Consider the following 23,877-nt stretch of genomic DNA (forward strand, 5'->3'; position numbering starts at 1 on the left):
CCCATTGTACATTAGTCAGTACAGACGCCCATGATCAGAGGGCGACACCCTGGTGCAACCACCCAAATTTGCTACAACTGAAAACAGTGTTAATTTTTGCTTAACTTGCGGTGTGCGTTTGTCAGTCTACCCTCTGTCTTCCAAATGGTGCAAGGCGATGATGTGAAGAAGCTCTAGGGCCCACTCTCTGATAGAGTTCTTGGCCTTATTGAAATTTGGGGGCTGTCAAGTTTCACTTTTGCCACCTTCGAATGATGTAGATTCATGCTACACATTTTCTTTTATTTCCAATTAAAATGATGTCAATAGTTTGGTGCCTTAAAACATTGGAAGACAGGGCCCAAGGCACAATGATTTTGCTCATAGTTGGTGTGACTTACTCTTTAAGTACTCCTGGCTTACTCTTAAATTCCTGAAGTAAGCTATTAGTGTTACAAGTGTAACAACTACTCTATGCAAATATTTTGAGAATCATCAGCCAGATTCATCAAATGAAATTCGGCTCGCAAGGGCCAGATTCTGAGAATCTGGCCCTTTGCAAGCGCTATTTTTGCATTTGGGATTCATCATCCCAAATGCAAAAATCGCAATTATAGAAATCGCTAAATTGCGATGAATTGCATTTAAGGAATCTCAATTTGAGATTCCTAAAATGCAATTCATGAACCATTTAAAAATTGCGAATTCGCAATCTGGGGCCACTATTTACCGCGAAGTTTAACTACGTGGTAAATAGCGAAAACTTAGAAAAATGCACTTTAGTGCATTTTTCTAAGTTGTATGTTAAACACACACATGTCCTTTGGACATGTGTGTGCGCAACACCAGTGTACATTACCATTTCAGGGGTGCTACAGGGTGTCCTCTGGACACCCTGGCTCACTTGAAATCGCTTCCTTATTTGCAAATCGCTATTTGCTAATCGCAAATAAGGAATGACTCCCCATTCATTCCTATGGGCCTTTAGGCCCATAGGAATGAAAGGAGAGTCATTCCTTATTTGCGATTAGCAATTAGCGAATCGCAAATAAGGAAGCTGTAGGGATCACAATAAATATTGCGATTTCTACATGAATCCCGTTTTGCGCGTCTTTTATAGCGCGATTTAAAAATCGCTATTAAGGACTCGCAAAACATGACAATGATGAATCTGGGGGCATGACACATAGCGTTGACTGTGTTTGCAATGAGTTTATACTAATCTTGAAGAACTTGTAACCAACAGAAAAAGAGAAGTTGTGCTACCCATGCACATATCACCTGGATCCTTATGTTCAGAAGAGCCTGGTTTAGAGTTGGGTGGCAATGAAAAGGACTCTGATTTCTGGAGGAAGTGCTAAATCTAGAGGAGAATGCAGTGGAACATAGCAATGATGCAGCTGACACTGGGAGGGGGAAATTAATACACCCCGTACCATGTATTAGAGGAATATTGAGTGTTATCAAGAAGGAAATGTTACTTAAAAAGGTCATAGAACTTACAGAAATCTGAGATGCTTGCTATATCCTCTCCCGGACACTGGAGATAATGTTTGGGAATATGTAGTTTGCCATTCAATATGTTGATGGTTAGTATATTGATAAACTAAATGTAATAAAATGCATTAGATTTGGGACTTCATGCTGAATTCAAAGTGGAGTAAAAACAGCTCCTTTCACATCTTTCACAGCCCATCTTTCAAATATTTTAAAAAGTAGCCCTTGGAGTTGCCATTTTACTTCCTTCATGGAAGATGATTGGTATGAGCATCAAAATTTAGCAAATACTGAAAGTAGTCTCTTTCGTAAATTCTTCTTCGTTCCCACACCATAATGAGTTCCAAAACTCTCACTGATACCCTACCTTGATATTTGGTGGGGTATGTTGATGCCATTGTTGAAGCAAAGGGCTAATTATTAATCCCTTTTTAATTATTAATAGCATGGGAGCATACCAGGGCTGAATCATAAAAAGGGCCAGAAACTAATCCCAACCATTTTAGAGTAAAAGTGATTTTTGGTTTTGAAGGATGTGGCAAACATGGTGGATAACACAAATGGTGGTGATCGTTGGACTGAGAGTAATTGGACCTATTTCAGACTAGCAAGAATTATGATGATAGTAAGGGAAAACAAAAACAGCCCTCACTTCAAGGTCACCTTCTTGATAAACCTCATAATGGATTTGAAATATAGAAGAATGGGCGGGTTTATTTAATGTAGTTTGACCTGCTGCACATAGCAATACGTTGTGTCTTTCTACAAGCTTTTTCCCTATGTGATTTTCTCTTTTGTATTTAACCATAAAGCTAACTATGGAGGGAAATTGAAAATATATGGCATTTATGATTTATTGCCATGGTTTTAATAGAGGTGGTGGGTGATTAACAATGGTTTAGCCCCTATGGATCTGTGCCTATTTTAAAATTGGAAAGTTTGCAAATACAGTTCCGAGAAACTAATTTACATTGACAATGTTGATATCAACGAGACAAAAATCCATAGGTATTTTTGTTTGAGAAGTGATACATTGGATTGTCTATGAGTGTTGCTTATTTATTCCCTTTCAACACGTTGTCAGACTGTCACAGGAAATGCGAGGTGCGAAGTCTGCACCTGTAAATCTATTTGCAGCTTTTGTTCGGCACCTGATGCCTGCCACAGGTTGCACTCTACAAGAAACATAGTTTTTCTTTTGTGTGGGAATCCACGCTCTTTTCTTATGGTTTATAAAGCCGGTTGTTTAGGGGAGCGACGATGGAGGTGGAAGCTGCCCCATTCATGCTACTTATTTTACTGTTGCATTTCTTTGTTACTAGTGAATTATTGATCGTTTTTATGTCTGTCCAGTATGTGCAGTAGAAAATCAAGAAGCCCTTTCCCAATACTTTATACACATGCACACACACATACACACAGACAAGCCCACACTCTGTACCACACACACCACAAAACACACATCACACAAACACATGACCACAAACATCCCATTTCTTCCAACAGCGACCACTCACACACACACACATACATCACATTCTTCTAAGCTCTTTTTTTCTTTCAAAACATGATCATATATTTTTTCCATGTCCTTCTAGGCAAAGTGATGAGGGCTGAGAGGTGCTCTATTTGACCCTTTTAAAGAGGAATGGCTCAGTGATTTGGGTGAGTGCCCCAATAACAAGACGGGTCTATACAAGGTCTAACAAGGCAGTGATGCTTCTAATCAGTCTTAACACCCTCCCCGCCATCTCGAGGTCACCTCCCTCAGCCCCCTCCAACCACCTCTCTATCACCATCCAGTAGAAGCTTTCGCATTACAATTTAACTGACCCTCCATGCACAGGTAGGCAACATGACCTGGACTTATTTTTTCACCTCAAAGCCTTGCTAAGAATTCTGCCATTATAGAATCTCAACTTCATTAAGTGAATTATATATGCTTTGATTTATTCGTAATTCTTCATGGGATTGGCATCAAATTTTCTGCGCTGGAAAACATTAACAACGCTGCAATTGGTACAGAATGAATCCGAATGAACACATCTTGGCACCGTGTGCAACCTTCCAGGAAGAGAGTTGTAGGAAAGTGGAATATGATGTGCTACGGGTGAGTATTGTGATAATGTTACCATGCAACATTATCGCAATACCTCATAGATGATCCTTGGATTCAGAACAATAATCCTTAGCTTAGCCCTGGTAGGGTTGCAAAGACCAGTCAGACATTACTAGAGGAACATGTTCTAAGTATTTTACAGCACCATAAGGGTTCATAAGTAATTGACAAGACTCAGGAAAAATGCAACAACTCTTTATAAAATAGAAGATTTTTGTATATAAATGTAGCCACCAAAATGAGCTTTTTAGCATACATATAACCAGAGATATGGATTTTGAAAGCATTAGAAAATAAATGCATTTATAAGAGCAGACATTTCAGATTGCAGTGTGAATGGGAAAATCTGCTAGTGACAATCTGTCACTTAGGGGTCAAGTTATGTTGTACCCTCCCTCGCAGGGTAGAGGTCTTTGGGGTCCCAGGACCAGGGCCCATCAAACACTTCAATTTTACCCGGCCCGTGAAGTCTGGGTGCAGTGATTGTCTTTGCTGTCAGTGGTCTTTAAACGGGAATCGCACCCAAGTTGCTTTTACCAATGGGACGACGCCACCAAAAAGGGGATGCAAATATAAAAGAGTGGGGTCATTGCGTATGTCAGTTGCAGGTATTGTGAAGTGCCCTCTTGATGTAGTGTCGAGTTAAGGGGTCAGTTACCAGACTGGTATTCAACAAGCTGTGTTAGCGGTAAAAGTAATAAAAAGGAGCTTTGACATCTTTCAGTCCAGGGGGGTACGGTAGAGGTTTGTAAATTCGATGGAAGCCAGACTACAACTCCCAGAATGCACTTCACCATTTACTTTTGGGTGATCCCTCGGAGGGCCAGATGGCCAGCAATTCTTTGGATGTAAAGCAATGTTTTGCCTCCACTTTGTAGGGGACTTGTCTCACCAATCTAGGGGAGATTGAGGGTGCGTCTGCTCCAGGGGTTCCTCTGCCAGGGAGTGCTGAGTTTTAACCAAGGACAAAAGTCAGTCGCACAGTTCCAAATATTGTTGCCACAGGTCTGGGGTATCCTTCCCTTTGTTTGTGCAAGACTTGTTGTCAGTGAAATGGTCTTCTTGATGTCCTTCTTTGAAGTAAGTCAACCAGAACTTGCGTGTCTACACTTTTAATATACTACACCCTGCATCCTGGGTACAAGAGACCTTCTCTAGGTGTGACCGACATATTCTTAAAAGCAGTACTGTGTCCCTACCACACATGGTGAGGAAGAAGTTGAATTGGAGTGGTAAACACTGTGTCTGCAGTCTGCAATGGGAGACCTGCTGTCATCTGTTTACTTGGGTTGCTCAGGGTGGCACAACCAGTGCTGCAGGCCCTAAGTACTCCTTTACAAATAATGCTCTGGGTGGCACAGTACCACTTACTAGGGACCTATAAGGGTGGTATGGTTTTGCCAATTGGAAATGGCAATTACACATTTCACTTTTAAGGCGAGAGCACTGGCACTGGACCCTATTTACCAGGCATCAGTGCACTATCAGAGTAAAAAAACAGCATCTAATAGTCCAAAGAGGGGCAAAAAGTGTTGGATATCTGCAAAAGTCCTGTTTTCGTAGTTCATAAAGCCCTTAATGAGCATGAACCTAACATTCTTTGCTTCTAAGCTCAGGTGATATTCCCCTGCCTACACACTTAGGTCGACAAATCAAAACCTTCTGGTCATCCCTCAGTTCATACTAATGAGAACAGGTCACAGTCCTCATAGTGCTACTTGCTATGGGTTGGAACGCCCTAACCCCATGCTATGAGCTTAAGCATATCTTCTACACTTTTGCAAATGTGGCTATTCAATGTACAGTGGACTGGCTAATAAACAAATCATGTTTCCTATAGTGTCTAGGACACCGAGGAGCTATAGCTTGCATTCATTCATGAAATGCCTACTAAATAACAGAACCAAACACTATAATTAGTCATTTCCACATAGTTCATTCATTTCAAGAAAAATGTGGCGTGGGCTAAGTAAGTAAGATTGCTCTTCAGGCAAACATTCTCACTCTTCTTCACACTGAAATGCAGCCTCATTTAATTTGATCTAACCTGGAAGATATTGTTCTTTCAGTTCGCTAGAATTCTAGAATTGTTGGGCCTGTGAAGAAATGTCGACGCCCGTGTTTAAGGTCGCGGCAGGTCTTTCTCAAAACAATTGTACAAGGCACGACAGTCCTAAGATCCAAGTAAATGCGAATCGCCCGGACCGGAATGGCACAGAATCCTTTAATCAGGAGCTGTGTGAAAATCGCGCTATGGTTATACGGCACGGCTGCTCATACGACGGCTGCAAACAGTCTGTTCGAAACGTCGACATTTCTTCACAGGCCCAACAATTCTAGCAACAATTCTAGAATTCTAGCGAACTGAAATAAATAAATAGGATTCTGGAAAATCGCATTAGCGAATGGCCTTCAGGAAATAAAAACTTGTATATATTTGTATATATTGATTGTATTGGAATACATCATTTATTGTACATATCGTTGTTATCACGTGATCACTATTCACTATTGTCACTTGTTTGCACTTCAATTATTATATTGACAGTCACTGTATTGATTGTATAGAAAATCAATTTGAATGAATTTAATTCAGATAAATATAAAAAATACAACAAGTCAAGTACAGGTCCTCTTTTCATTCATTATAAGAACCTGATTTTACTTTGCTTTTGTCAGAGGGTGGTTTCTTCCTTTCCTTTTTGTAGATTGCATTGAATAGCATTTGTAAATCATTTGTGTTGTCACCCGACAGAACCACTCTTTATTTAACCATTGATTACCCAGGTTCTGAGGGACACAGGGTCACCCCCGTTTTTCTTAATAATTGTAATCTTAGTCATTCATCTCTAATATTTTACGCAGTTTGCATCTTTGTGCCAGTAGAAAGGTCAAGGAAGCCCGCATAGGTGTAAAATACATTTAGTAGCTTGTGTAATGGCGCATGCACAGTCCTCGCAAATAGCCCTAAATACATTTGACTATACCGAAATGTAAAAGACAAGCCAACGGTTGCCTGTCGGTTTCTTCCTTATCCTAAAGTAAGCCTCCTGAGCAGACAGCCACGGATTTATCATGGTCCACTGAAGATCTCTTCTACTAAATTTCAGGGACTATCATCCTGCCTTGCAGCTGATTGGGTGTGGAATGCAAAATAGCACAGCTTCTGTCCCTCATACGTATTGAAATTCCTTAGTCATTTATAGCCAGGAAAGAACAGGAGAATTCTGCATTCCACTGATCAGCTGAAACCATCTGAGAGCAGTAAGGGGCTGTCAAGAGTAACAGCTGCTACCCCTCGATAGATGTGTGGCACCCATAGCACTGCCCTTGCTACCCCTCCCTCTTAGGGGTCATGAAGGCAGTGGCAGAAAGAGAAAGTAAACAAAGCACTAAAACACCAATTTGTAGTGTTTTATTTTCCCACCTTGCTTCCCAAGACCCTCTGCATCCAACAAGAGCCTGTTTCAAAGTCTGGGATGGGTCAAGAGGTCAGCACTGTGTTGTTAACGTGGGTAAAGAGCAAGGGCGGCTCCTTTGATGGAGAGGAGGAGCATAGCCCCACTTAAAATCACCCCAAACCAATGAAAACAAAAATTGTAATTTATTACCATTTTATTTTTTTTCCCCGTCCCGACAAAACATCTCTCAGCAGGGAGGAGGGTGGGCTGGCAAAGCACTGCTTAAAGTGCGCATGTCTTTTTGGTCGCCTTCTTGCGACGTACAGCCACGCATGCACAAGTACAGGCCTTCAGAGTGCTGTGGATTGACGAGTGAGGCAGCTCCCTCCAATCAGGGTCCTGCTCTCATGCTGCACGAGAGCAGCGCCCTGATTGGTCAAGGGAGTTGATGCTTCCAGTTCCGGTGGTGAGACGAGGATTGGAGGACATCGTGTTCAGGGGCGTTTTTTATTATTTTTATTTTATTTTGTGGACACATGTACTCCTCCTCCCCTTAGATGCCATCCGCCACTGGTCAAGAGATGCATGATCTCACAACCACTCCTTCAGACCCTTTGGGGACTCTACGTTCTTGGATAGCATCAATCTGTCCTTAAACATCTAGCAGCCTTTCAGCCTAGATGCAACCAACATGAAAGCACTTTGAGCATGTGTTTGTGATTTATGTAGAGTACTTTTTCCAAACATGATGTAATCAGGATAATTTGAAGCCACTGCAGCCTACAATAGATATTTGGCTTACATAAAAACTGCTTTCCTGTGGAAGCACATAAAATTAATTTAAACAATTATAACCTCAGACAAAGAAAAAAAGCGCTGTTTCCTACTCCACCAAGCAGTGAGCTTTGGTCCAAGACACAACGATGTCTGAAAGTCCATAGTTTGAACCTCCAAGCTATAATTTGTGTACCCCAGCACAATTCTTTATCCGAACCAGGTTACAGGATGAGAGTCATCGTGAGGTGGACCTCGCCCCCTTTGGCTATACCAGAATTAGCTATCTTTTCATAGGAGTAGAGCTTTTTGTGGAGAGCTGCCACCCATATTACGGTAAATGTATTTCCGTCTGTCGACCCCATGTGGTTAAAAAATCCCAATTTCGTCTAAAATGTGACATCTAAACTGCACATGATACTCATTAAACTAGAACCTGATGTTCAGCTGTTGTTGTCTATTATGTGCGCCTTGAAATGTGGGCGGAAAACACAATGATGTCACCACTTCACCGCAGTCTCAACCCTTATTTAGGAAACAGGATATAGTGGCATCATGATAGTGCCACATGGGGTCGACAGACGGAAATACATTTACCGTAATATGGGTGGCAGCTCTCCACAAAAAGCTCTACTCCTATGAAAAGATGGCTAATTCTGGTATAGCCAAAGGGGGCGAGGTCCACCTCACGATGACTCTCATCCTGTAACCTGGTTCGGATAAAGAATTGTGCTGGGGTACACAAATTATAGCTTGGAGGTTCAAACTATGGACTTTCAGACATCGTTGTGTCTTGGACCAAAGCTCACTGCTTGGTGAAGTAGGAAACAGCACTTTTTTTTTGTCTGAGGTTATAATTGTTTAAATAAATTTGATGTGCTTCCACAGGAAAGCAGTTTTTATGTAAGCCAAATATCTATTGTGGAGAAGTGTGGCTCACTGGTTAGAGGAGGCAGCCCTGGAAGCAGAGGTCCGCCTGGGACCAGGGTTCAAATCCTGGCTCGGCGGGGTCTTGAGTCCTAAAATGTCCATGGACTCGACAATTCTCGCTCTGGTGGCTACTCGATTCACGGGTTCACACTCTGCGACTCTGGGCAATAGTTTGCTTAATCTCCACAACGGCCCCTCGCGGCGGAATGCCTGGCTTTCACCTTGCGGATACCCTGCCGGGGTTATCTCACAGGGGAATACCAGGACGGGTTCCCTAAGCAAGCGCTTAGAGACCAGTTGGTGATTTGCGCTATATAAATTCCTGTACATTTACATTTACATTTCAAACTCTTTATAGCTTCAAATTGGAGACCAACCTGTGCAAATATACATCCTGCAGGCAGACCATGACAGTTGGCAATAAAGATTAGGCACCATCTCCCCTCTGACTCCCTTAGCACTTGGACCAAACTAGGTAGAGAAGGTAATGGAGTGGGGCTTCGTTTGGCAACAAGCAGGGGTGTTGAAAACAGAATCTGTTTTGGAAAATATTTATTTTATCCTTCCTCTTATTATCATGGCATTGCCAGAGTGCCGGAGGCATTTGTCTCTTCTCTTCTTGTAAGGATTTATAAGCCATACACACATTGGGACACTGAAGGGAGACTACATTTCATAAACTGCAGAAAGATCACAACACAATTATTATTGTGTACGGACATGTGTCTTTACTCTACATCCCTGACTGTGTCAGCCATTTTACACCCATGTAGGGTCATAGATCTATAAAGGAACTTCAGAAGGCCTTATTTATAATTTGAGGGATGGGATATTCCATCACAAACCTTGTGCGTGTCACGTCTGCCCTACTACAAGTGCTGCATGCTATAATGCACTTGTAATTCAGCGTGCGTGACAACCACCACATTTGTGTAGGATTGGCCCTTCCATCAAACTCTAAATAAGGCCCTTGGTCATTCCAGAGATATTTTTCTACCAATCTCCCCCTAAGGGTGAAGGGAGGCAGTTGGCCATCTAGCATGGGCCAGAGTGAAGGTCTCCAACCTTTTCTGCACTGAGAGCAACTTATGTTCAATGAAACACATTGAGAGGTACTAATATTATTAGTGTCGCATAATTTCAATTTTTTTATATGTATAACAATTCAACCAAGCAAAGCTTTCTAATTTAATAAGCTGGGCTGCACTTAGGTGAGCTACTCAGAGGTAGTTGGCGAGTTACAGTAGCTCACAAGCAACTGGGTGAAGACCCCTGTCTAATCCTGCACCGTTTCCGAAAGACCTGTCGGTGGCCAGCCAAGGCTCAGTCTTCAGAATCCGTAACAGGCAATGTTGTGCTCCTAACTCTATTATTGTGAAAAGGAAGAGCAAGATGGAATGAGTGGAGGCATACACAAGAAGAAGGGCAATTAGGATGCAGAAGAGGGTGGTATAAGTAAACCCAACTCAGTTGTCAGTTTCTGAGGCAACTAATTATAGCATCGCCACAGAGAAAGCGAGGAATGCTCTTGCCCTTCGTATATTATACCAGTTCATATGATGGTCTCTCAAGCCACATCTCATATTTAGCTCTTTAAGACCATGTCACTTGTCACTAAACATTGTATCATATCGTCAAATGAACACACTATTGATGTCTTTAGGCCAGGTCTTGTGCCTGTTTGTGCCTAGAAGTTCATTTGATGCTCTACCCTTTATTTTAAGTTGTCACAATCCCACCATAAAAATACCTAGCAGTGTATTATGAAGATAATTGTTTTACCACTTGTATCTTCCCCCAAACAACACTCAGAACAAGGAGATAAATACAAAGTAATTGTGATCTGATCACTTTGTTCATGTAATTGATGCCTTGATCCATTCTACAAGGCAATAGGATGAATTGAATCACTGGAAAGCCAACTGAAGTATAACTTGTGGGTGGTTGAAATAAAGGCATATTTATGACTACAGAGGTATTGAAGAAATACTGCCCTCTTTGTAGGCAAGAAATGATAAGGCATTGTCGACACTGCTGTGAAGAAGGACTCCTGTTTCACATCATATCTTTTACTGTACTGTTTTTGAAGCTCTCATAAGTGGGCTCAATATGGAGTTTTAAAAATACATTTGTAGAGCTGAGAATGATGACGACTTTTTTGAAACCCAATTTCCTATTGTTTTGTATAATTCAGAGTTAAGCATTTATAATTTTCATACACTGGTGGCATCTTTATATGAAGATGGGTGGTAATATATTATAAGAAGATTGTGGTAATATATTGTGCTCATACAGCAAAATCATAGATTCCAGAGTATCCCCTCTCCAGTGACCCAATTTAAGGCCTCATTATGATGTCAGTCAGAAAGGCTCCGAACGGCATTTGGTTTGACCGAACCCGTGTTGGAAGCCATGTTTCCGACCGACTCAGAAACATTTCTGACCAACCAATTAAGATACAAGGTAGCCTGTCAGTCATTCTGAATCGGCTCCGACCGGCATTCGGAGAATCGGATTCAGTCAGAGGCGAATTGTACAGCTCTACAGGCCGCGTTTCCGACCGACCGAGTACAATGTCGATTTCCGACTCGTGTGTCTGACATGGATCGGCTGTCGTAAACCGACTTTAGGGGGCAGTAGCAGGCCCCCTTCACCCGGAGGCCTCCGGTTGAGGCCTGTGGGGGTACCCATGGGTCCCCTCTTTCCAACCAGGCACAGTGGAGTGCCCGCCACAGGGTGCAAGGTTTTCTGAACCCATCCCTTTTTTTAATGGGAGCCTGTGTTGTCGGTCGGAACACACAGGCTCTCATTGACGTCAATGGTAATCCGATCGAACGGTGTTCGGAACCATTGCAATCGGTTCGTCGTACTCCCAGAACCCGAGTCGGTCGGAATGGTTTCTGACCGACATCATAATGAGGCCCTTAGTTTTGACCAGCTGCTGAAGATCTATCCAGAGAAGGCTCTAAGGGGCTTCCAGGCTCTTCTTGGATTCAGCTGGATAGCAGTAGTAAGCCATGCTGTTGGCCTTTGAATGATACAAAAAGCAGTTGAAATATTTCAACAAGAGTAGTGGACAGGAATTTGAATGTACCAACGTTTAATGAATGGAACTACTAGACATTAGGTAATCACACATATGAAAAAGAACAGACATTATGCAACATAAAAAAAACAGAAAATACTACATTATGGGAAGAATTGTGTTCTAAGTTTATATAGAATTGTAACCGCCTCTTTTGAAACCGGTCAGTGTTAGTTTGTGGAGTTAACATATCCTTTGCATGCAATGTTCCACGTGACAGTTGGTTGAATTTTCAACCATAGTTGCAGGGTATTTTGTGGGGTTTGGCTTCTTACTTCAAGGCAAGTCTTGGTCGTCTCATCGGTTAAAATGGCACTTTAAGCTTTAGGTGGCTCCACGTTGCCAAGAGGATATAGAAGGCTTATTTTAAGAGATTGCCTTCTCATTTTCCACATATTTGAGGTACACACCCTTCCTAGCATCAGCCCGCTCGCGGCTGCAGCTGGTGCTCAGCACGTCATTGAAAAGCAATCTTTTGCCAGTGAGGTTTTGAAAGACCTGGAAATAATTTAGATGCACACTTGTGATAATTGATGATTGATTGAAAATGAGGGTTGATGGTTCTGCCATATGCTGCTTACGGAATTTCCATGACGGCCATATCTGGGGACAAGCACCTATTGTCTCCATGTGCAAACACAAGCCCTTACATGCTGCACAATATGAAGGACATTAGTGATGAAAAGCAGATTAAGGATTTTCTGAGACTCAGCTTCAGGAATCCTCACACCTACTTGTCACTTATGTCATAGTTCCAACATACTTTTGATATGTAGTCATTGGAAACAATGAGCTCTGTTTTTCACACTGAAAATGAAAACAGTCTAGAAAAAATAGTCACTTGTGATGATTGTGTTTCCCAAAAATAGTAGATCTACTCTTTTCTTTTTAAGGCTCCCTTGAAGCAGGTATGAGACATCGTTTGAGAGAAGTAAATTCCCCTAAGCACCTCTAAACCTAACTTTCAAACTTCCCAATCCAAGAAATAAAGCTACTCAAATCTTCAGCCCTGGGGGCAGCTGTTGTTTATCTCTATATAACTGTATTTTCTCTCTCAAAATGTATTCTCCAAGGACCAATGCTCAGCAAGAGAGGGCAGACTGCAATGGAGTCACAGAGCAAAGAGGTTGTACAAGAATGCAAAGGGCAAATTTAGTGGTAGACCTAGAGTAGGTGGTAACTGATGCAACTGCATGAACAAAAGGTGTGTTAAATACTGTAGGTTCCAACTCTGTAGATCTTCAAGCGAAAATGTAATGTGAGTCACTTTTCTGCAAACACAATATGTGCTAGTCCCTTTAGGGATCAATCGACGACAAACTCATGACATTGCATAATGCAAGTCAACAAGCTGTAGTAGTGGGAATTGCTTTAGGTCTCATCTCTCAACCCATATAAGGAACAGCTGGATGTTGAGTTCTTCATAAAATCTTCAGTGGTGTTAAATAAAATGTAAAGAGGATATTAAAAACATGTGTTATATAAGTGCTGTTACATTTTTACCAATACAACAATAATAGTCACCAAAAAGTCATATTTTGATAACTGTTGTTCCTATTTAAGGACAAACTGTGTTAATCTTTTGAAGGAGGATGTTGAAATTAGTTTTAATTGAGCTCTTCTAGACACTTTTATGTGTGTGCTCCATTTCTTCTCTACTATCTGCATTTCCTCCTGTCTTTTTTTTCCCAATATCACTCAAAGTATACGGCCCTGTTCGTCAGCCTAAGTCAAGAGGCTCTTATTGTGTTTTTCAGACAAGTTACATGTACTCTGGCTTTCACAACTATACTGCAAGCGAAAAAATACACAATTACTTCTTCATTAAGATCATAACCTACATTTATAGGAGGCCTAAAATGGGACTTTGCGTGGAGATCTATCATATAGACCAATCATGCGCTTGTGACCCACAGTTCACAGACTATACTTGTGAAAATGAAGTTAAGGCACACATCACCCTGCTTTTCCTTTTTCTTCTCTCTTCTTCCTTCTTTCTTGTCTTCTGTCCTCTTTCCTTTTCTCTTTCCCCTTTATCTTTCTGTTTCCTAAATAATGATGCCACTTATGGGTTCCTAAGATTCACTAATTCCACTCTGTTTCTTGATTTTTATTCTTGTTTTACGAGATCTGAGTTGTGGCAATATATTGGCTATTATTGTCATATTCTGATGAACTTGTGGATCTTTCCTTATTTTTCATATTGGTATCATTATGAATTGTATCTAACTGTTTTTATCTTTTTTAAATCTTAATAAAAATTATTGAACTTAAAAAAGGCACACATCACCCTACAGAGTCACTGTTGTGCCCACTACAGAAGTCTTGTTGAGGAGAAGTTTAAACAAACATGCTGTAGTCCCAGACTGACCTTATTGAGTTACCTTGTACACACAGACTCGCTTTGCCTGAGAAGAGCCCTATCACACATTTGCTTTCGATTCTACTTTATTCCACCATACAAGGAAGTAGAGAGACTGATCCGAATCCCAACCTTGCACCAGTTTGCTAAACCATTTGACTTAATCCTATTCATTTTCACTGCTAAAGGATTTATTGGTGAGTATATACATTGGTGGCTGCCTTCAATAACAAATGGTGAGGCGCAAAGACGCTACTCACCATAAACTCGAGATGGAGCAAAACCGCTGCAACACTACTCCCTTCCACAAGCAGGAAAAGAAAGGACTTTCTTCTTGCTTGTGGAACGGAATTCCAACGAATCCTGGAGTTGCTTTCATGCTTTGAAAGCAGCTTCAGGATTGCTGGGAGCAGGCTCACCCAGCACTCATTCTGAGGTGGGGGCCTGTGCCAGCAATCCTCCAGCTGTTTCACAGACTTTGGATTGATGGGTCTACACTGCGCATGTCCGATAGGACGGCTGTAGACTGCCGTCCAATCCGCCATGCACACTGCAGACCAGTGCTGTAATCCTGCTTTTGCAGGTTTCAGTCTCGCTCCCACCCTCGTGCTGTACACAAATGCCATTTTATTTATTTGTGTTTTGCCTGCTGCGCTCTCAGCAGACGGGGTGACGCTCCTCCGCTCCTGAGGAGGAGGTTTTATTGCCCTATTTATGTATATAGACCACAGCACAGCAGAAACTCTGCTTGAGGCACCTCTCCAAGAATGCATCATCTCCCTCCTGAGCAGTGGCAGATGGGAAACGTGCAATTTGACGGGGGGGTACATCACAATCCTGGCTTGTTCAGAACATGCCTGACCCGCCAGACTTTAGGGAGAGGGCATGATACTCACCGTGGAAAAATAAACACAACAGGGCACAATGCATTATGCAGCACAGGTTTCAGAGAAAGTTTCTAAAATGTCACCCCTTCTCAGGAAGTTCTGAGGGAGCACTCTTGAAAAACTGAATACAAGTCAAACAAGTCCAATGCTTGTCTAGAGGGCACATCAGCTAGACGCGCTTGGATACAATCGTCCAAGCAGTGAATTTTACAGTACAGATTCAATAAAAAGTGTCTGAAAAGCTAAAGGTTTTAGATGAACTTAAGATCTTGATTATGCCATTTGAAATGGCGTCTTATTATTTTCAAAGAGTATTATATCATCTCCCTTAATTTCAAATATTACTTTCAAGTAGTTATATAATATGACTGAGGATCTGTTTGGAAGAACCAGGTTGGGGGATCATATGTTACACTGACCTCACAACCCCAAGCTGGGCCATCAAAGCTACCCCTGAGACTAGACCTCTCCTAATGGCTAAATCAATTGAGCTGTCACTCAGGACAGAGAGACCTCACAGGCCGAGATCCGCCAATTAGGTTGTGCCACTCATACAAGATCACTAGCTTTAGTGATAATAACATAAAAAACTATTAACATAAATCACACAATGCCTCCTGCCATACGAGTTATGAAACGGTCTCGAAATAAGTGTTCCCAAAACAGCATGAAATATCACTGTTATGAGCTTGATAACTTGTTTTCAGTAGATAAAACCATTTCTTCCTTAGATACCAATTTTTTTTTTAAATATTCTTCAATTAAATTAAAAAAGAAGACATTATTCATCAATAAGTTCAGTAACTTTGTACTCAAATAAACACTTGTCATAGTCATGCGCAGCTTTACTTCTGCCCATAGATAGCCAAAACATCAATAAACAGCACCACCTCTGCCTCCCCACCTCACACCTTCCTGCTTGCCTTACCACCCATAGCTCATCTTCACCCAGCCTGATCCTACAGTTCATCTCCATCTACCTGCAGTTTTTGCATTTTTCTGACCACACTGCACAGTATCGCATCTGCCTGCTCCCCCTCCCACTGCAACCACCACCTCTCCTTGCTTGTACTGTTCACTGCCCTCTCGGAAACTCTTTAATTTGTTGCACTTATCACAGCCCAAATATTCCTCAATCCTGATCTGCAGCTTCCCCTGCACTTTAGGTACTGGGATCAGCAAAATACATCAATTCTAAAGCACTGTAATTCTGGCCACCTGCACCACCCCCTGCTAACTGCTATTTAGGTGCTGGGAAACACACAGAGCTCTTCTTGTGTACCTCAATCGTGGTCTGATGAAGTCTTTGCTATGTATGTATTGGGAGAATAAAACACATCAATGTCAGTGCACCTTAATACTGACCTGTATCACCCCTTCTTGTTGTTTACCGGACCCATATAGAGCTCTACCAGTGCACCTCAAAGAAGGCGTGTACCGCTCCTGCCACTTCTCATTCTGGAATCTACATAAAACCCGCCACTGCACCTGGTTCCAACCCATGGCACCTGCTGCTACTGCTATAAAGTAGCTATTGGCTTTGTCACTGCACCTTGCTCCCAGCCTCCAGTACCTTGTAAGGGTTTTGTACTGTAACTAACATGAAGCTCTGTAAATTCACCCGCATCTTGATCTGAAGTTTCGTCAGCTATGGGTTTATGAGACCCACAGGGAGCTCGACGAGTAGACCTCATTAATAGGGGTTTCTTGGCGCTTCCACATAGGGAAGCTACATTCACCACAGCAACTGGTCACCAGAAGCTATGTCTGAAAAGCAGGCACATCAGGCTTTTTCTGACCGCCATTGATCCAAGATAGAACAAAGACTGAAAGTGAGGACTACTCTAAAGTTCTGTGGCCACCTTACATTGTTTACCAAACCAGAGAGTTGCAAGAAGGAGCGGGTTCAAAGGATGACGTGGGCTTGCTATCTTACGGCCCCTTCCTTTGATTTTCAGAGGAAGGGCATATTCCATTCAACTGAACTCTAGCCTTAAATAGGCAGCCGGTGAAGCACTCTGAGAACAGTTGTATCATCAAAATTTGTGGTAATGGACCTTCTCCATCTACAGCTACCAAATAAGGAATGACATCCATGAATCCATCACAACTGCCTCTACCCTTCTTCAATATAGGGAAGAACTGAAACTAGTCAGGTTAAAGAACACTGCATTACAGCACAGTAAATAGTCACCCTAACCTCTCAGAATGAATCTGGCATACCCCACCAAGGTTCACCATCTGATTGTGCCTCCTATTTTCACCATATAAAGCATTCTGCTGCCTTCCAGGTAGGTGTATGCAGAATGCTGTAGAGTAAAAATTTCGGAAGTCAAGGATGTAAGGAATTGAAGGTATCAAGATGCAAATCCCAACATAATACTGTGAAGGTGTGGCCAGCAGAAATAAGACATGGCTGAGGAGTTTTCTTTCACAAAGAGATTGAGATTTGAGGATCCAAACTGAGATAACATTTAAAAACATAAATTAAGAAAAGAACAAAAGGAGAGCGAGGAGGAAGGAGGGTACGTCCTTATCCCCAGATCAAATCGATTAACAACAAAGCGGTCGGACCCTGTGTGGGAATTCAGATGTATCAACGACTCAGAGTCCTGCATAATATTGAAAAAAACCTTTTGGTTTTATAAAAGTACCCTCACCCACCAACCTAGTTGATGGCATGCTTCATCATTGGTTTTCCAGCTGGGCAGCCGAATGCAACCCAGCTGTGCTGTGACGCCTGATTTACTGCAGAGCTGGTTGTTTTGTGTGTGAGGAAGGTGAATTATGGTGCAGGTTAAAAGTACCTATAGGATCCTCTGGTACGATTTTTATTCTTGAGGTCCAAGGGCACAGTTAAAAAAGTGGTGAGGATTTTGTGAAGAATTAGTTGCTCTTCCTTATCCTCATAAAAGTCGTTGACATGTTTCAGCCTAAACAGAGGTGCTGAGGCTTTCTTCAGGACCAAAAGAGTAGAGTGTGTGGAGACCTATTCTGGTCCTTCACGGGACCCGGTGAAGGACCAGAATAGGTCGATGGCGGACGGCCTCCCTTGATGAATGTATGACTACAGGTGTCCGCCCCCTCTGGGATCAATATAGCTGCCTAATCCACGCAGCCTTTATTATATATTGAACGGTGGAAACCGTAAGTATGTCTGCACCCCCCACTCACAGCACACCTTAGCTTGTGTGCTGATAATGGCACTTGGTCACCTCAATCGTGACACAGTCCACTCTTTTGGTGTTATTTTATGCAATGTTATGTTATGTTATGTTACATTAGATTTATACAGTGCATCAATCACTCGGGGAGAGCATCTTGACACTGAAACGTTTTTGTGCATTTTAAAAATAGAAGTACTAGAATGTTTGCATCCTCTAGTATTTGTGTCTTAAAATCCAGGAATCTACATATGTTAATGTGTCTAGATATAGGCCTAGGATTTATAGATGTATGCATTTTTAGTTAATCGCTCTAAAAGTTTGTGAATTTCTCTCATCGTTGTCTCCAGCCTTTACAGCATTCTTTTCTGTTTCAGGGCCCACCTGGTCCAAAAGGCGAAAAGGTGAGTACATTTTCAGACTATTTCATTTCAGTTTGTTTTTATTATTAGCATAATTTAAATTGTTATAATAAAAATAATAAAATAGAACAAAACTATATTTGGTACGGGCCATATAGATACAGCAACTAAAATAATCTAATTGTCTTAGAAGCCAAATTCAGTCCTAGCAACTGATAAAGGTAATTTCCTCACTGCATAGTCCATCTATTTGACTACACCTCCTGTTAAATTCACATCAGTGCCACCCACACTGTACTTCAAAGCCTCCAAAGGTGAGTGACAACCCCTTTTCCAAGAAGGCGCCTCAGCCTCTTACACTTTTCAGGTAAAATACAAGGCCAGATACTGATACTATGCAAAAGAGATTATGGGGCATTTTTACAAAGTCGACATAAATTGACAGAAACTTTAAAATCAGACCATGATGCTCTAAATTCATACATTGGCAGCTGTAAAAGGCACATCCATAAAACATCTGTTTTATAGCCGTATTTAATAGTATTTTTTTAATTAAATATTTGTATTTGATTTCCAATCAACTGAATGTTGTTAGACAAAGACAAACAAAACAAATGCAGTGATCCATTTACCTTCTCCCCTGCTTCCCCCATCCCTTCACCACCCTCACCTGGCAATATATATCACAGTGCTTAATTTGAACCAGTGGTTTCCGGTGCTCAGCACCGACACTTAATCATGAACATCGGAGTTTATAGCGCAAACTCGACCCAAATGTATTGGAGCGCGGACACATTCATATTTGGTAGGCACTGGAGATGTCTATTAGGCGGCGCTTACAGGAGACATGGGCTGGTGCAAGCTGCCTCCTGACGAGAGCCCTGGCACATTTGACAAATTAACCACTGATCACAGCCCTCAGGTAGTGTTGCTGGCTCCGCCCCCAGTTCAAATCTCTATAAGCTGAGTCCTTTGCCCATCCTTCTCTGTTCCTGTCTTTCGTTTAGGACCTTCACGACCCTCTCCAGTTCGCTGTTGTTGTTACCAGTCTCGGTGTCTCTATGTTTCTGTCGAACATCCACCCCATCTTTTCTCATATTTACAGGCCCGTCCTCTTCCATCATAAACCATAAATTAGGGGTGATCTTATATAATTAGCCATGCAAGTATCGACCTAAAAATCAATAGTGTATTTTGGCCGCTAACTTCATGAATGACACTACAAGGACTGATGTCTCACCAAAATTCATCAAGGACTAAACACCTCACGGCAGTGGTTCTTAACAAAGATGCAAGCTAGTCATGTAGCACATCAAGGCGCCATTGAGACTGTCAGCCCCCTATATTTTCAACCATATTAAGCACCTTAAAGCAGGCGCTCTTCACTGTTGTCCCCAGACTGCTAGGGGTCCATGAAGCCTAGTAAAGAGGTCCCTGACTATGGAAAATTAAATAATATTAGAAGATTAATTAAGTATAAACATAAAAAAGCTAAAAAAAAAAAGCTCGAAATTTCAAGAAATGTTAAGCTTTAATAAGAGGGGATACCAAAACAGTGATCCTATTTCAAACCCCTGGTTTCTGTATATCTTACTGGCGAAATGGCCATTATAGACCCAGGCGTTAGTTTACCAAAGTTGAAAAGCCCCTGATAACCTCTGCAGTATAGCCAAATAAGCCATTTTTTTGCCAAAAAATTGTCATATCTACAGCGGTGCTGAATTTTTGAAATTGTTAGTTTCTTTTTATGTCTGTGTTAAACTTTCCTTCTCATCTCCGTCTTGCAGGGCGACCAAGGCGACCAGGGCCCACGGGTAAGCATGTGCACAACTCTCACGCCGCTGCACTAAACAGGATTTGCACTTGGTTGTAAGCTTACATTAGTAAATCCTCCTGCTTTGTGTCTGTGTTTACAAGCTGCACCTACCCTGCATGATTCAGTGACCACCATCAAGAGGGCTACTATTCAGCCCTGCAAATGAAATGCAAAGAAACCTTAAAAAATCGTTTTGCAGTTCTGTACCCCGAACATCCACTATTTTTGTTTGCCAAGATTATTCACTATTGTGTAATATCATGTGTCTTTGCTGTGAATTATTTTAATTTTTTTTAATTGCTTCTTGGTTCCATTTTGAAATCGAGGATTATGGAAAAACATTTGTTTAATATTTTTGTTTGAGGGCAAATTTGAAGCCCTTTGGCTATTGTATGAGACACAGTGAAAGTATATGTAATGAAATGTTTGCAGAATCCACAAGAATCTGCAAGGCATATGTGGCATGCAGATGTGTTCTCAGTAATGCGGAATTGAAATTTTGCCAACAAAATGTGTGAAGTTCACAAATTTTTCTCTTTGACAATATCGCAAAGTTTTGGAACATGGCAACGCATTCTGTACAGACAACATTTTTTTGTACAGAATGTCAAGCTCCTAGTCAGGTTATTTTCTCCACAAAGTTGGTTTTTCTTGCGTTTTGTCCTGCAAAAAATACTTTTCTAGAACTCATTTTGAAAGTATTTTTGAAAAACTTCACACAGTTTGCGGACAAAAATGTTTTCAACTTCGCATAGCCCTAACTTGTCTTTTTACAGCATGTGAAATTGTGTGTAACTGCACATTAAACATCTAATGCTGACGTATATTTGTTTCAGTTACCATGGTATTGCGACTTAAGTACTTCATTGATATTGATACAAGAACATAATCAGATGAATTAGTCGATATTTTTTAAAATGTCGCTACACCCTACTGAGTGGGTTCAGTATCAAGCAGAGACCACAAAAGTACCTTGAATTAATTCAAAGAATATATTTGCTCATAATCTCCACTGATCACATCTTAAATGACAAAACAAAGATTTTTGGGACTAAAAGGTAAAAATATTTCCTCCTACATAACGGGCACTCCCTTGTGACCCTCCAGTCATTCAAATGACTTGGATTTAATTCTCTAAAGATTTGAAGACGTTGGCCAACATCTCAAATGGTTCCTGGTGGACTCTTCAACATCTCAAAGGGTTCCTGGTGGACTCTTCAACATCTCAAAGGGTTCCTGGTGGACTCTTCATGAGCCACTCTGGTGTGTGACGAAGAGTCTCCAGAACACCCCATCGATTCTACTGTGACTGTCCCAGCTCTTTTTTGTAATCCCTGATTTTTCTGGGTGGTGTTTGGTTGTCACTGTGGGAGCTGTTGAGTGGAACGAGAATGCCTTTCACATTCACTGATTATTTTCTTGTAAAGTTTTTGATCACCCTCACTATTTTATGTTTGATGTTTGAGTCTATAATTCCGTCATGTGTTTATTGGGCCACTGTCCCGTACTCTTCTGTCAGTTTCTACCGACAGAGAGTCCTGTCAATCATATGTTATATTACCTACTACACCTACGTTTGTAACCAACATTTTATTCTGGTGGTGTCTACTGTCTCTCTGTATATTTACACTGTTTTGTTACTATTGCAGTTTCTATTCATGTAGATTGACCCCACATGAATATTCTTCACCAGCTATTTATTCAACTCTCTTTGCTGCTGTGCTCAGACATCTCAGAATCAGATCTTTTTTTACTAAGTGGTAGTTTTAGCTCAATTTGGGTAATTTTAATCTGCATTTTGCCATTATGCCTTCACTATTTCAAGTGAAATGCAGGTGCGTGATGATTTACAAAATGTATACTTTATTGACTGGAAAACAAGTCCTACAATAAATGAGTTCTATAAGTACCAATTGAGCAGGTTAACATTTTGACGATATCCAATGAAAATAAAATTTGCTGTGCAAGTATCACTAAATTAAGAATTTTAAAATCATTGCTAGGGAATCTTCAGAGCATGCTCAGCAGAGCCTGATTAAGAACCTTTTCAAGAGTTAGATTTGGCGCAGTGGCTAAGTTGCTAACAAAGGAACTTGGAGACCTCACACTTAATTGAGAAGCAAGCTTACTTAGGCTAGAGAAATAATTTTAAATCATGTAGAATTGCAGTCATATCCGATTATTAATTTCAAGACTGAGGCGGGTAAACTCGGGAACCACAGCGCTAATCCGCACACCCGATACATCGTTGGAATCCTCAGGGTGTGCAGATGGACATAGGCTATATAAAGTAAAAAAAACGTTATATTTAAAAATTTTACATTATAAAAAAAGTAGTCCCCTTGAAGTAGCGCCGGCCGCGACCTGCGTGCTGACGTCAGGAGCACGGGGAGGAGCGGCGGACATGGCACGGGGAGGAGCGGCGAGGAACGGTGGACTGAGGAGCGGTGGCTGAGGTAAGGCAGCGGGGGTCGGGGCAGGCGGGGACGGGGTGATGTAAGGCTCCAAACTACCACGATCACGCTCATTAGTTTTACCTCAAACACAGCTCAGGAAGTTGAACTGCATAGCGCCAGCGTTTCAACCTTTCAGCTTTAAGGGTCATTAGGTTGACACTCGGGCATTATGTTACCATGCTGGAATCTCGGCACGCCAAGCTCCCTCAAGGGTAAACCCCGCTCAAAGAGACCCCACGGGCGAAAGTGATCCGTCAACCTCGGAGCCGTGTTTAAACGTGCCCTCTTTTCGTGGTACTTTTCATGTGGACGGGGAAAGCAAACAGCCCGAAGCGCACTGCTGTGACTATCATATGTTGCCTTTTTAAGGCTCCGGGGGACAATGTCGGTGCAGGCGGGGCTTGGGGCAGGCGGGGGACGGGGCGGGTGGGGACGGGGAAAGCAAGCAGCCCGAAGGAAAGCCAGGAAATCTGGTTCGGTTTATCCCCACTCTAAACACATGGAAATGGTAATTTCCAGGCGAAGGCTGGAGTAATAGCTGCAATACAGTGAGACGGTTTTATATTATAGTGCACTGCTGTGACTATCATATGTCGCCTTTTAAAGGCTCCGGGGGACAATGTCGGGACAGGTGGGGGTCGGGGCAGGCGGGGGACGGGGCGGGCGGGGGCACGAAATGCTAGACAATGTCGGGGCAGTCGGGGGTCGGGGAAGCCTAATTACTCCCGGACAAGGTCGGGACGGGCTGCTAGTTGGTAATACAAGTGATTCCTTTTGCTGACTATGCTGGATGGAGATGCAACCGGTGCAACTTGTGGTTCTGGGATGCTGTAAACTGAGTAAACACATTTTGGCCATCTCTTTGACATTTTTTCAGTCAGTGTTGATTATGCATGATACATTTTTGACAAAACAATTTTAAATGTATAACATCGATATGATTGTATGCAGCTGATCATGTACTTAAATCTAGCCCCTGGCTGTATGAGGAAGGATTAGCAGGGCCCTTCTGCTTATTTTGTTATTTACTACTTTAAATAAAAAT

At 41.9% G+C, this 23,877-nt stretch overlaps 1 protein-coding gene across 1 annotated transcript in view; it reads left to right on the forward strand.

Moving 5' to 3' along the window:
* The first annotated feature begins 18,581 nt into the window (after nt 1-18,581).
* Nucleotides 18,582-23,877, forward strand: part of COL25A1 (collagen type XXV alpha 1 chain) — a 314,902-nt gene continuing 309,606 nt past the window's right edge. Inside the window, exons 1-2 of the mRNA XM_086962004.1 lie at nt 18,582-18,602; nt 20,348-20,374. The gene's annotated coding sequence lies outside the window, so the exon portion shown is untranslated. The remainder of the gene's footprint in view (nt 18,603-20,347; nt 20,375-23,877) is intronic.

Source organism: Lissotriton vulgaris, chromosome 3_1 (assembly GCF_964263255.1).
Source record: "Lissotriton vulgaris chromosome 3_1, aLisVul1.2, whole genome shotgun sequence".
Taxonomy (NCBI): Eukaryota; Metazoa; Chordata; class Amphibia; order Caudata; family Salamandridae; genus Lissotriton; species Lissotriton vulgaris.